The sequence below is a fragment of the Spermophilus citellus genome, assembly GCF_964194105.1.
Source record: "Spermophilus citellus genome assembly, chromosome: 5".
In the NCBI taxonomy this organism is placed as follows: Eukaryota; Metazoa; Chordata; class Mammalia; order Rodentia; family Sciuridae; genus Spermophilus; species Spermophilus citellus.
In genome coordinates, this window is record NC_138186.1 from 41,080,479 (window position 1) to 41,093,383 (window position 12,905).

General features: G+C 36.3%; 1 pseudogene across 1 annotated transcript; it reads left to right on the top strand.

Moving 5' to 3' along the window:
* Nucleotides 1-2,510: 2,510 nt before the first annotated feature.
* Nucleotides 2,511-11,853, top strand: LOC308649339 (chromobox protein homolog 1-like; annotated as a pseudogene). Its single transcript has 2 exons — nucleotides 2,511-2,619; nucleotides 11,296-11,853. The product of its transcript is annotated as a chromobox protein homolog 1-like (transcript).
* The last annotated feature ends 1,052 nt before the right edge of the window (nucleotides 11,854-12,905 follow it).

Below are 12,905 nucleotides of genomic sequence, written 5' to 3' on the forward strand. Positions count from 1 at the left end.
CAAGGTACCAAAATGGTTTGATTCTGGTTAGAGCTGTGTTCTTGGCTTGCAGATGGGTGCCTTCTCTCTGTGTCATCACATGGTAGGAAAAGGTAGACAGCAGGCTGTCTGGTGTCTCTTCTTAATATGGCACTAATCCCATCATGAGGGTCCCACCATGTGACTTCATAGGAACATAATATTCCCCCAAGGCCCCACCTCCATATACCATCATATTTAGTGTTAGAGACTCAGTATAAATTTAGAAATGGGGACACCATTCATTATCAAATGTGTCTACCCTGTCATCCCTGAATTCATCTCACATTCAAAATGCATTATTTTTTTCCTATGACTCCTAAGAGTCTTTGCCTGTTTCAGAAATAATGTTAATATCTGAAGTCCAAAGTGTCACCTGAATATCATTTTAATCAGACCAGGCAAGACTTGAGGATTGATTCATTCATCTTGAGGCATAATTTCCTTGCTGTAAAACAGACAAGTTATTCTGGCTTTCAAACTCATGCTAAGACAGGCATAGCGTAGACATTCCTATTCCCAAAGGGATAAATTGGAGGAAAGAAAATGATGACAAGTTTCAGGAAAATCTAAAACCTAGGAAAGCAAATTTCATTAAATCTGAAGGCTCAAAAATAATCCTCTTTGGCTCAATCTCCTGACTCCCAAGCCCACTGAAGCAGCAGTGGCAGTCTGTTGAAACTGATGTAGTGGCCCTGACATCTGAATCCCCTTCAGAGTCTTTTTTTCTTCTTCTTATACGACAGCATACTTTATTAGACAAAGGGGAATAAAGAGATGTGAGGGGGAATGAGAATAGGAAAGACAGTAGAATGAATTGGACTTGACTTTCCTATGTTCATAGATGAATATATGACCAATGTTAGTCCACATCATGTACAACCACAAGAATGGGAAGTTACACTCCATGTATGTATAATATGTCAAAATATAGTCTACTGTTTTATATATATATAGAACAAATTAAAAATTCTTAAGAAGAACAGCATACTTGTAACCAAATAGCTCTATCATCCTGTCAGATCTAAGCAGTATGATAGCCATCCTTCATTTTGTACCATCTCTATCACCTTCAATTAAAACTGCCAATGTTGTTACATATGTAATCTCACAAAGTCTCTAGCAAGTGATAATTCCATAATTTTTTTCTAAACATGTTTTCTAACTTTTGGGGATATGGATAGGCAGAAAATTTTTAAATCTTTAAGTGCCTTCCTGATTAACAAATTATTTTTCAGTTTGTATCTCTCTCTCTTACCACATTTTACCATAAGGAGTCAGGAGTAACAGAGCTGCTTCTTCAATACTCGCTTATAAATCTCCTCAGTGAAGTATCCATTTTTCATCACAAGTTCTACCTTCCATAAAAAACTAAAACATATTTCAGTCAAGTTCTTTGCCACTTTATTGAAAGGTTTACTTTCCCTACATGTTCTAGTAATATTTTCTTCATTTCAATCCAAGACTAACAAAAATTGTTCTTAACATCCTTTATATCCTTCACATCCATATTTCTTGTATGTACTGTAAACTTTTCCAGCCTGTACCCATTACCTAGTTCCAAAGCCAATACCATGTGTTTAGATCAGTGTTGCACTACACTCTACATCTTGGTAGCAGAGTATGCATTAGGGCAGAGACACAGACCCAATAAGAATTGGGTAGATGATATATGATAGAGAGATAGGTGATAGATAGATGATAGATAGATAGATAGATAGATAGATAGATAACCCTAGATACATAGATAGATAGATATCCCTAGATACATATATAGATAGAGATCTGAAGACCCCATATCCTTCAATAAAGGCAATATCTTTGGCATCCCTATCTTTAAATCTACCTATGTCTGTTTAGAGAGAAAGAGACAGACTGCTTTAGTATATGAAATTATCACATATGATTTGGAAAGCTGAGCTATCCAATGATCTGTAATCAGAAAACTAAAATCACAAGAAAGCCAATGTACAGTCCTAGCCTAGTTCAAAACCCAGGAAGACCAATATTTTAGCTCAAAAATTAAGGAAGAGGAAGTTCTTACCAAATCTTTTTGTTATAGTCCTTATTTTTTTCTAATTGATTGGATGAGATCCACTCATATTAGGGAGGACAATCTACTTTACTCAGTCTATCTATTCAAATGTCATCCCAAAACATCACCAAAATACCCAGAATAATATTTGACCAAATTTCAGGACATCCTATGGTCCAGTCAAGATAACACATGAAATTAATTACCACACACCAATTTGTCCTAAGAGGACAGGAAAAGTCTGGGCACTCGAAGATGATAGTCTCTATTGAAGTCTGATAAGAAAATCAAGTGCATGAATATCATGCATGCTTCACAGTTCACTTAGGATTACAGTGATATTTTTCACTCAGGTTTTTAATACTGGCCATCTGTTTCAGTTCTGGTCTTTCACTATTGTCACTCTCAGCCTCATCCCTCAGAAGTTCATTTTTGGCTTTTCCCTTCTTAGGGACCAATGGAAAGCCTGTGGTTCTCATCCAGCTTGGTCCATGTTGACTCTTCCTTGTCAGAACCTCTGCCTGTTATCCACTGGTTGCTGGTGACAATGTATAATGTCATCATGTGTAAGTACACTCTTTTTGGTCATTTGTGTCCTCCCAAAATGCATATTTGAAATCCTACCCCCAGGATGACAGCTTTAGTTGTTGGTGTTTGGGGGATAATTTGATGATGAGGTCTCCACCTTCATGAATGGAGCTAGTGCCCCCATAAAAAAGACCTGAGGGAACTGCTCTATGAGCCAGAATGTGGACCCTCACTGAATCTGCTGGTTTCTTGATCTTGCACTTCTTAGTCTCCATGTTGGTAAGAAATAAATTTCTGTTGTTTATAAGCTACTTACTGTATATTTTGTTATAGCAACCGTAATGGAACAAAGCACCTGTCTGCTTAAAGTGCAGTTAAAGAGTACTGCATTAATAAAAGAGATGGCTATTTTATATATCTTCCCAACATTATACAGCATCCATATAATTATGAATTTCCCCATAACTATATTAAAGTATTGTTTGTGTTCTAGAAAATGCAGATTCAGATGCATTGATTTTACTTCCTAAGGATTTTTTTTTATGGTGTAGATTATTTGCCGCCATTTCCAACATTACTTTAATTCAGTTCTTTAATATCATCGGATCCCCTCCAAAGCACCACCTCAGTTGGGTCATTATTTCAACATCTCATTCTCATTTTTGAGTGATGAAAAATTCAGTTTTATCAAAGTACTGAGAATTAATCAGATTCCCTGGGATAGATTCAAGCCAACCAAGCTCAAGGGACTGATAGGTAAAATTGGAATTAATTTATTTTATTTTTATTTATTTTTTGGTGTGGTGCTGGGGATTGAACCCAGAGCTTTTTCATGCGAGGCAAGAGTTCTAGTACTGAGCTAAACCCCTTTGACCCTGGAATTAAAATTTACTAATTTATAGTAAAATATTTCTAGTATACTGAATGTCTGCATTTATTGGTTAGCAAATTTTCTCTCTGTGGAAAAGCTACATGGATAGTCAAATTAAATCTGAAGATTGCTTGATGATTGTAATATCAGAACAACAGGAAACAGACAATCCAGCAGTGTCCTTGGCAAAGATAATTAGGAACTTTCTCTTCTGCTCTGGTGTTGTATCTACCACAGAGGGCCAGACTTGTATATTTGAGAGAGTGTTTGTCACATGAATAATAATATGGCACAATGACCAATTCAGCCTCTCAGAAATGTGTTTTGTTATTTTACATAGTGCATATCCTCCTTTGCTCAGATTTTTTAAAGTTAGTGGAATAAGTTAGACTACAATATTTTTGAGTTAGTTGAATGAATTTCTTTATATCATAACCTCTCTCTTCTAAAGTGATGTATCAGTATAAATGAAGGGGTGGAACATTTTAAAAGACAGTGGTGGGAATCTAGTGAAACAAAAATTTCTGCTTCCTTCTTGTTTTGCAGATGGTGTTATTTATAATTTAGTTTGTTTTTATTTCCAGATTTATCTTAATTAACTGGATAGTTTTGGTTTATGTTCTGTAGCAACACATTATTCTTGATTAACCCTTCAAGGAAAGCAAATATACTTTGAAACTAAATGAACAGAATTCTATTTACAGGACAGGGAATTATCTACCTAATATTAAGGCTTCCTGATAAAATTTGATCCTGAATCCATCTAGAAAGAATCTAACCCTAAGAATAACAAAGATTAGTCAACAGAGAGTGAAGCCTTCATGCAAGATCGGTTCCTCCATTGTAATAAAAGTAGAGAAACTTACTTGGGGAGAGTTATTTAAAATGTTTAATTTTGTATAATTTTACTAAATAAAGTAGAACTCTCTGGAGAAAATACAAAAGGATCATCAGACCTAGAAGGTACAGGGAATTTGTATTTCAGTTAACCTATGTATTCAAAAATTCAACCATAATAGATACTTTTTTTTGAACATAACAAGGAACTTGAACATAGAAAGAGAATGCATCATATTATCAATAGAAATCATTTTGCTCCTGACACACAAAGTAATATTTTAAAGAAAGTTGAAAAAATACATTGGTTGAACAAGACATTAATTTTTAGTCACCTTAGTATCTCCATATACCTTCCTCTGGTCCTTACTTTGGCTTAGATCATGTTCATTAAAAATATAAAGAATAAAGTTAAGGCTTTTAGATAATGCATTAACAGGAAATTGTGGGAGAACTTTTCAAACACTTAAAGGAATTCCACAAGCCCCTCAGACAACAGGTAATGAACAATATTCAAAGTTCTCAAACCATTTCCTGTTCTCTAAATTACATTTCAGATGCTCATTGTCTTGATGATCAAAGTCAACTCTGTTCACATAATTTACTGTTGCCCAACACAGAGTCTGGAGTTCCCCTTGTCACTGTGTTATGCATATTCTAGATCACCTGTCAACCCTCTTTCCTGCCTTCTTGACTTTCTAACACAATGTTGTTAGAGCAGCTAGCTGCACTGTAATGAGCACTTTGCCTCTACTATGACAACTCCTGATATTCTGCATTCCTGCTGACTTTTGAGCTTCTTTGAATCTGGAGTCCCCTATTATCACTCCTGATTGGGCTGCTAAAATAATTAACTATTGTAGTACTGGCTTTTGCATTGCTATTGCAATCCTTCAGTAAGTGGAAGTTTGATAAGGTGTGCAGTTTACAACTGCTGTCTCCTAAACTGGTGCAAATTTTCTTTCCATTCACATCACTACTGCCCACCATGTGAAAATGCCTTTAGGTCTCTAGCCAAATCTTAGATATTCTGAATAAAGAAACATAATTCATTCAACACCAACATCTACATTTTCCCTGTTTTACCATTAACTCCATGTCCTAGTTAGCTTTCATTGCTGTTACAAATTCCTTGAACAATGTGGCTTAACAAACATTTACTTCTCACAATTTTGCAGGCTGTAAAGTACAAGATTAAGGTGCAAGACCATTTGAAGAGTTTTCTCTTCCTGTTTGCAGATGGCTGCCTTCTTGTATACCTTCAAATGTCTGAAAGAAATCATCTCATTTTTTTTTTTGTATAAGGACACTAATTCTACTCATGAGGTCTCCACTTTCATGACTTAATTACCTCCCAAAGTACCCATCCCCAAATTCTTACTATTGGAGGTAGGAATTCAACATGGGAACTTCAGAGGAGTGGGGGACAACCATTCTGTTTAAAGCCCTACTCATCAGAACAAAAGGCAGTAAACATTTCTTATCAGGGGAGAAGTCACACTTCCACAGAAGCTGTTAACAATGCAACAGCTCCAACAAAATAATCATAACCTAGTGTAGTTGGTACCTTCATGAAGGTTTAAGTACTTAGAGTGAATGCTTATAGGCATTTGTAACATGAATACTCATGATGAAGTTTTAAGATGAGAGTTAAATGGGTTATGAAATATTTCAGGAACATGGTATATAACGAATGAAGGATTCAACAGAATACATGCATGAGCATGCTATCATGGAAGAATGGCACCTTGAAAAGCAGCTTTCCTTGATTTCAGCAGCTTCAAGTGCAAATCCATTGGCCTTTGATCTTGGTGTTCAAGAGTACAGAAATAATTATCATCTCCAATATGGAAAAGTTGGAGTACATACATCATAAGAGGCAATTGGCATGTAATTAAGCAGATAACTAATCAGACAGTATGTGTTTTGTTAATTGTCTGGGTGGGATTATGTGATGTGTTTACATCTAGGTGAAATCTACATTTTCTCCTTCACCTGCTAGTCACTGACTCATACAGACTGGAATAATTATAGTGTCCAAACTATAGCTGGATGTAAATTCAGTTAATGCTACATTCCTTATGCACTACTATGTACTATTTTAGACTGAAAACCCACAGCAATGCAGTTACTACTTCAATTTATTTTATTGATATCTGCTTAATTCTCCTTGAAACATTCAGAAGTAGTAACATGTTTGTGTAAACGTTTCTATCCTCAATTTATTAATAAATAATACTTGCATATTAAAATATTTTTCAAAGAGCAGTTAATGATAATTGTAGAGAAAGACATTTCACCTTCCATTATGTTTTTTTCTTTTTTAGCACAAAGTATAAATTTATGTAAAAGTATGTGGCCCCAATTAACGAGGGTGATCAAAACTAAGCACCACAGAAAAAGTGAAAATAAAAATTACAATTGACAAGATCAGAACTTTTTATGGCAACATGATGGTCCTAGGGTTTTTGTAGCCCAGAAGGAGGAATCCACCCATTTGCTGGCAATGGCTCCTATGCTCCAGGGGAAAATGTGGTTGCCAGGTGCTAACAGGATTCTCACCTGCCCTTCTCTGGCTCAGCCCAGTTTTCTCTGAAACCTTTGCAATGGGTTCAGTTATTGAAAGACTCTGGCTCTGCTACTCAGAAATGCTGGCATAGTATCCTCCACCTGGCAGAGGGTTTGTGTGACCTGGAATCTTCTCTATGCTCAGAGCTAAGTGCATTGAGCCTGGGATGTCTTTTATTCCTTAAAGAAAGAGGTAACATCATTATTCTGTTATTTTCTCTTAATTCCTCTTGCTGTCATTTTTCAGTTATTCAATTCTCCATCTCTAATTCCATAGTTGTAAGATGAACAGAAAAAAATAAATAGAATAAATGTAATATTTACCTGGTGTAATTCAGCTTATTAGAACACACTTTTCCTTAAACAGTAAGATGCTGGGCTCAATTTTAGTTTATTCTTTGTCTTCAGAAACATAACCACACAGACTTCATACAGTGATAAGAACAAGGGGAAAATGATATGACTAATGGATAAGATTCTTAACACTTCCAATTTCCTTTCACTGTCTCCCTTCTTTTCTCTCTGCACTAGCTATCTGAGTACATGAGTTGCTGTATTTAATAATCACAGTTTGGAGAAAATGGTGGTTGTGACATCATTTTTTAAAAAAAAACCTTGAACACATGAGTCATTTAAAAAATGAAAGGATAATTTGGGTGGTAGGAATACAAGCAGCTTGGAGATAGAGGAAAACTAAACAAACTGGCAAGGTGAAGCACCATTTACATCATTGACAAGATCATTTTGACTTTCTAAACTGGAATCTATATAGATTAGCCCTGTGTTAATTCATTCGAAAATTAATGTTGACTTGGGCACACTTAAAACAACCCACAAAGGATCAGTAATGACTGGACATGAGCCACATTGAGAAGTTCTATTTACAGGAATGCATTCAGTTCTTGGTATTGCTAGACAACAATTAATTTAATAGACAACTAAATTTATTCTGCACTACTACCCACCAGTCAGTATGATAAAGTTTTCAGTTGGTATACTCCATTCCAGAACTAATGATAAAAAAGAAAGAAAATCCCCAAACACACAATTACAGAAATATTAGAAAAATATGTTCCTCCATGACTTTCCATGTACTGTACCTTATTTTTTATTATAAATCCTTTAAGCAACTCAGTTTTCATAGGGTAGTGTTTTAAAATACTAACATCCCTTATTGGGGTTTAGGGGTTATAGGACCTAATTACAAATTCTCATCCAAACTTCTGCTGAAATAACAATAAATTGCTAAATTAATGGAAACTGAGTCACCATAAAACTTTACAAGTAACAGACAGGAGGCAAAAAGTAAAAAATGGAAACAATGAAGAAATAAGATCATGTGGGCTGTGATGTTGAACCTACAGGCTCTTTAATAAATGGTGATGTTTTGGAAGAGCTGAATTGGCAAAAAATTACACAGACTAGTACTTCTTGTACTTTTTTCTCATTAAGTTAAATATTAAATATGGTGGAAAGATTATCAGGATTTTTAAAAAAGGTTTCCTATTTTGATCCAAATATGACAAATCCCTGCAGTTCTAAGCAACATTCTATAGATTCTAAATTTTAATTAGTAAGCTCACATCAGACACCTGGAAATAGAGGTAGAAGGATTCCTTTGCAGAATCCAGGTATTCTTTATTACAAAGCATTAAAAAAATATTCCTTAACTAGTCCACCAGTCTTTACATGGTTTATAGACCAAACTAGATGTTGACTTGACACCATCACAGTTTAGTCAAGTCATCAGAATCTCAATGTTGGGCATCTTAATTGAAATGCAATAGCCAGATAATTAAGCAGAAATTAATATTAGCATTTTTATCATTTCAAATAGGGTGTTATGATCATGACCCCAAACAGCTTTGCTTATTATCCATTCTCAGTATGATCCTTGGGCAAAGAGTATCAGCATCACCTTGAAAATTGTTACGAATGTAAATTCTCCTTCCCTATCCCACACCTGCCAACTCAGAAAATAATTTAATAAAACTCCAGTGATTATGATGCATGCTGAAGTGTGGGAGCCTGCATTATTAGAGGTGGATAATAAATTAATGACGCATATGTGAAAGATAACTGCACAGCCTCTGAAGTTTTTCAACTAACACAATGAGCAAATTGAGGACTGCATCTCAGAGATTTAGTCTGAGGTACAAATGGCAAAGAGGTAATAAGAAGATAAACTGAAGAAAGAATAAGGCAATGAAGACTAAACAAGATTACTTTTGGTAGAAGGAAGAAAGGAAATGAAATTAAAAAAGAGTATTGATTTTCCTTTCTTTGTGTTTATATCCTGGAAGTTATCAGCTATATGTGAACCCCTCAAGTGAAGAGTCTTTTCATGACCCACAGACACCCTACATTGGAGACTAGAAGTGATCTTGAGATGAGACACACTTGAAAGTTTGGTTATCTGACTCTGAGACTTTGAGTGTGTTATATGGCAGAGCTAGGTAGCCTTTGGAATATGTGTTTACTATGGGTTAAGGCCTTGAAGAAATTTCCAAAAGAATTAAATGCCTCTCCTTACACAAGTATGACCACAGGCTTGCAAGCCAGGCCAGGTTGTATTGAGCATTATTTGTTGCAGGTAAGGTAAAAGAGTTTTTGAACAAAGGGCCTTCCTAATAATGTTAATTGCCCATAAGTAAGCCACAAAGTTCTTGGCAAGTATGTTAAATGTTTGAGTTTGTTTTTTGTTTGTTTGTTTGTTTGTTTTTGCTGCTGTGACCAAAAAAACCTGAAAAGAACAACTGGAACATGTAATCAATATAAAATTATAAATAACATATTTTAAGTCCTTATTTTACGTACTAAATTTTGGAGTTGATTTTTCACTGTATTACTTCTTACATTGAACCAGCCGCCTGAGTTAGTGGTTTCCATATGAGACATCTCAGGTCTAACTACTATTGAGTGCTCAGTATTTATCCAGTATCAACTATGTTCTATGGTAGGTAGATAATAAGACAATGGTTCCTACTCTCAAGCTTCTCTTAACATTCTTAAAGAAAATGATTTTTCAGGTTTTATAAGCTATTCTCTTCAAAAAGAAATCAGGTAACAAATTGTTGTTTACTTTTTTTTTTTTTTTGGTGAGGGATTTCCCTCTTATTAGGAAAAGAGATGATTCCTGGACAATTAATGTGGTGTTGATTGATAAAAAATTAAATTAAATTGAATTAAAAAAATGAAAGAAAAAGAAATAAAGAAAACCCAGAAGAATAAAACAAGAAAAAAAGACCACCTATGTGATAGATTTCTAATGTCTAAAGGTTAAAATGCTGCAGGTTTGAGAAAAACTTGCAGAAGAGATTATGCTACACAGTTGGTACTCGGTTAATGAAGTGTGAAGACCTCTTCAGCACAGAAAATTGAAGAAGTATTGGTGTTAAAAACATTCCTAGAAGCCTGACCAGAGGGATTCCTGCAGTGGTTAATTGCCAGGCTCCAGAGGAGAGTGAAACAGGTAGCTCAATTGGCTGCTAGAAAGATGGGCTACTGGATTCTTGCCTTCATAAATAATGTAAAAATGTTTGTTTTTTTTTTTAAATAGGAAATCATAACAGAAAAGAAAAAAAATAAATTAAAACCATGCAATTTCCCTGGGAATTTTTCAGTTCAGAAAGTTATTAATTCAGATATAGAAGTCAGGACCTTTAAATCTGATAATAAGCTCAGAACCAGGAGAGCATTGACTTTCCACCAACCTGTTAGTGGTGGTTGTGGTCTGATATCCAATCCAGCTCCACTTACAGATAGACATGCACTATCCTTAAGAAGCTGATTTCCATTCATGGATTTGTTAATTCAATGGGGTTGTCGAATGTCTGTTGGAAGTTAGGCACTGTGCTATGTCATGAGGGGTCACAAATAAAGATACATAAGTCTGAGAAAGAGATAATGGTGACTGCTTCTTTGGGGCTTTAAGGCTCAATGGTATCCTCAAAGCTATCACAGAAGTGAAGTAGGAGGTAAGTCTTGAAGCATAAAGGGAAGAATAAAACCTTGGTGGAATGAGCAATCCTGGCACAGGAAGGAGCTGCTCTCCCCAGCTTTTCTCTCCCTGCATTCCTTATCAGTAGGATGACTATGCATCCTGGTTTGCCTAGGACAATCCAATTTTACCTCTATCCTAATGGGAGTATCAAACTTACCATTTCTTTGACCTCATTTGACTAGTAAATTTGTGGTCACTCTATTTGTTGGGTACCTGGTGTTTTGTTGAAAGATAAACTTTTGAGAGAGTGTGAGGCTCTTTTGTTCAGCTGTGGGGAGGGCAGCTGACCAGGGCCTGCAGCATGCCACTTCAGCTAGTGGTTCCACCTTGGCCATCCTGCTTTTTGTTTTCCTGGGCACCACTCCCTCAGCTGGCCTGTTGCAATGTGAGCATGACACTGATTCCTCCTAAACTCTTGGGTGCTGCTCTGAGCAGCCTCACCCTTTATACCAGAAAGCTGGAGGACAGTGTGTGTGTGGGGGGGGGCAGTAAAGAAAGTAGAGGAGGTACTAGAAGAAGAGGAAGAAGAATATGTGGTGGAAAAAAAATTCTTGTTGTCTAGTGGGTTGTAAGGGGCATAGTGGAGGGAATCTTAAAGTGGAAGAGTTTCTCTTATGAGAACAAGCCAGTGAGAACGAGAAGAGGACCTGGACTGCCCAGACCTCATTGCTGAGTTTCTACAGTAACAGAAAACAGCCCTTGAGACAGACAAATCAGAGGGAGGCAATCTTAAAACTGATTCTGATTCTGAGGATAAAGGAGATGTATCTGAAAAGCCCCGGGGCTTGGAGCCTGAGCAGATTATTGGAGCACCAGACTCCAGTGGAGAGCTCGTGTTCCTGATGAAATGGAAAAACTGAAGAGGCTGACCTGGTTCTTGGCAAGAAAGCCAATGTCAAAGGCTCACATGTTGTCAAATACATCTATAAGGAAAGGCTGACGTGGCATTCCTATCCCTTGGAGAATGGTAACAAAAAAGATGACAAGAATTAACTGTCCTGTCACCTCTGACTGTGGGGTTAAGTGGGGAGGGAAAAAGTTCTACTTGTCTTGACACCATAAAGGTGGCTTGAGAATATGTCCTTTGAAGAGACAGTCTGGTTTCTGTGCCCTGCAGAAATTCAAGTACTTTTAAGCTGATCCAAGCTGTATAGTTTACACACCCATCTCAGGGTTGAAGGCAACCCATTCTGCACTTAATATTGAGAAAATAAAGAGACTTCTATGAAGGACAAATGTTTGCAGAATTGAGTGTGTGGGAAGGCAAAAAGATACTGTTGATCTTCAAATAATATCTCCACAACCCACAGCCGTCTGCATGTTTTCAGCATTCATGTGTGTAGTTTCGGTACTATTTGAGGTTTGAGGGATAGGGCAGGGAAGAAGGGAAATGAATAGGATCATTTTCATTAAAATTTGGGGCCTGAGTGGGAAAATGGTGAAATAATGGAAAGAACAAGTAATTTATGATTTGGTTCTACACCCAGAATATTTTACCTTCTCCAAAAAGAAAAGAAAAAAATGTCATTGGCACCATAGATGAGGACTGAGAGAGACTGTTTTTCAAAGCTGTGAATACCTGAAACCTATAAGCCAAGGCGTTCCCTGCCTGAATTAATGTTGTTCCCCCACAAACAACTAAGCCAGTTCATAAGTTATCAAAGCTGCCATTTTGGAAATAGAGACTGACTGAAATGGGAAGGTCTCTAATTAGAGAATATAAATGGGCAGATCATTCTATCTTAGAGGTTCTAATTCTTGAAATTAGATAAAAAGACCCTTTCTTTTACAATTATAAATTTATCAATAAAATCAGCGTATCCATCTAAGTTACTGGCTAAAGTACTGGGGTGAGGGGGAGTATAAGAGATGGAAGATTAGGGAAAGACCAGAGAAATTTTTAGAGCCCTTGCTTTTTTAACTTTGAACTCTGAGACCATTGGTGGAAGGGTTAAGTCACTGACAGCATAAGTTTCATTAAATCAATTTAAGGGTTGAGTGATTTCAAAAGCCCTGGTCTCAGGAGAGTAGCTTTCATATTGGGT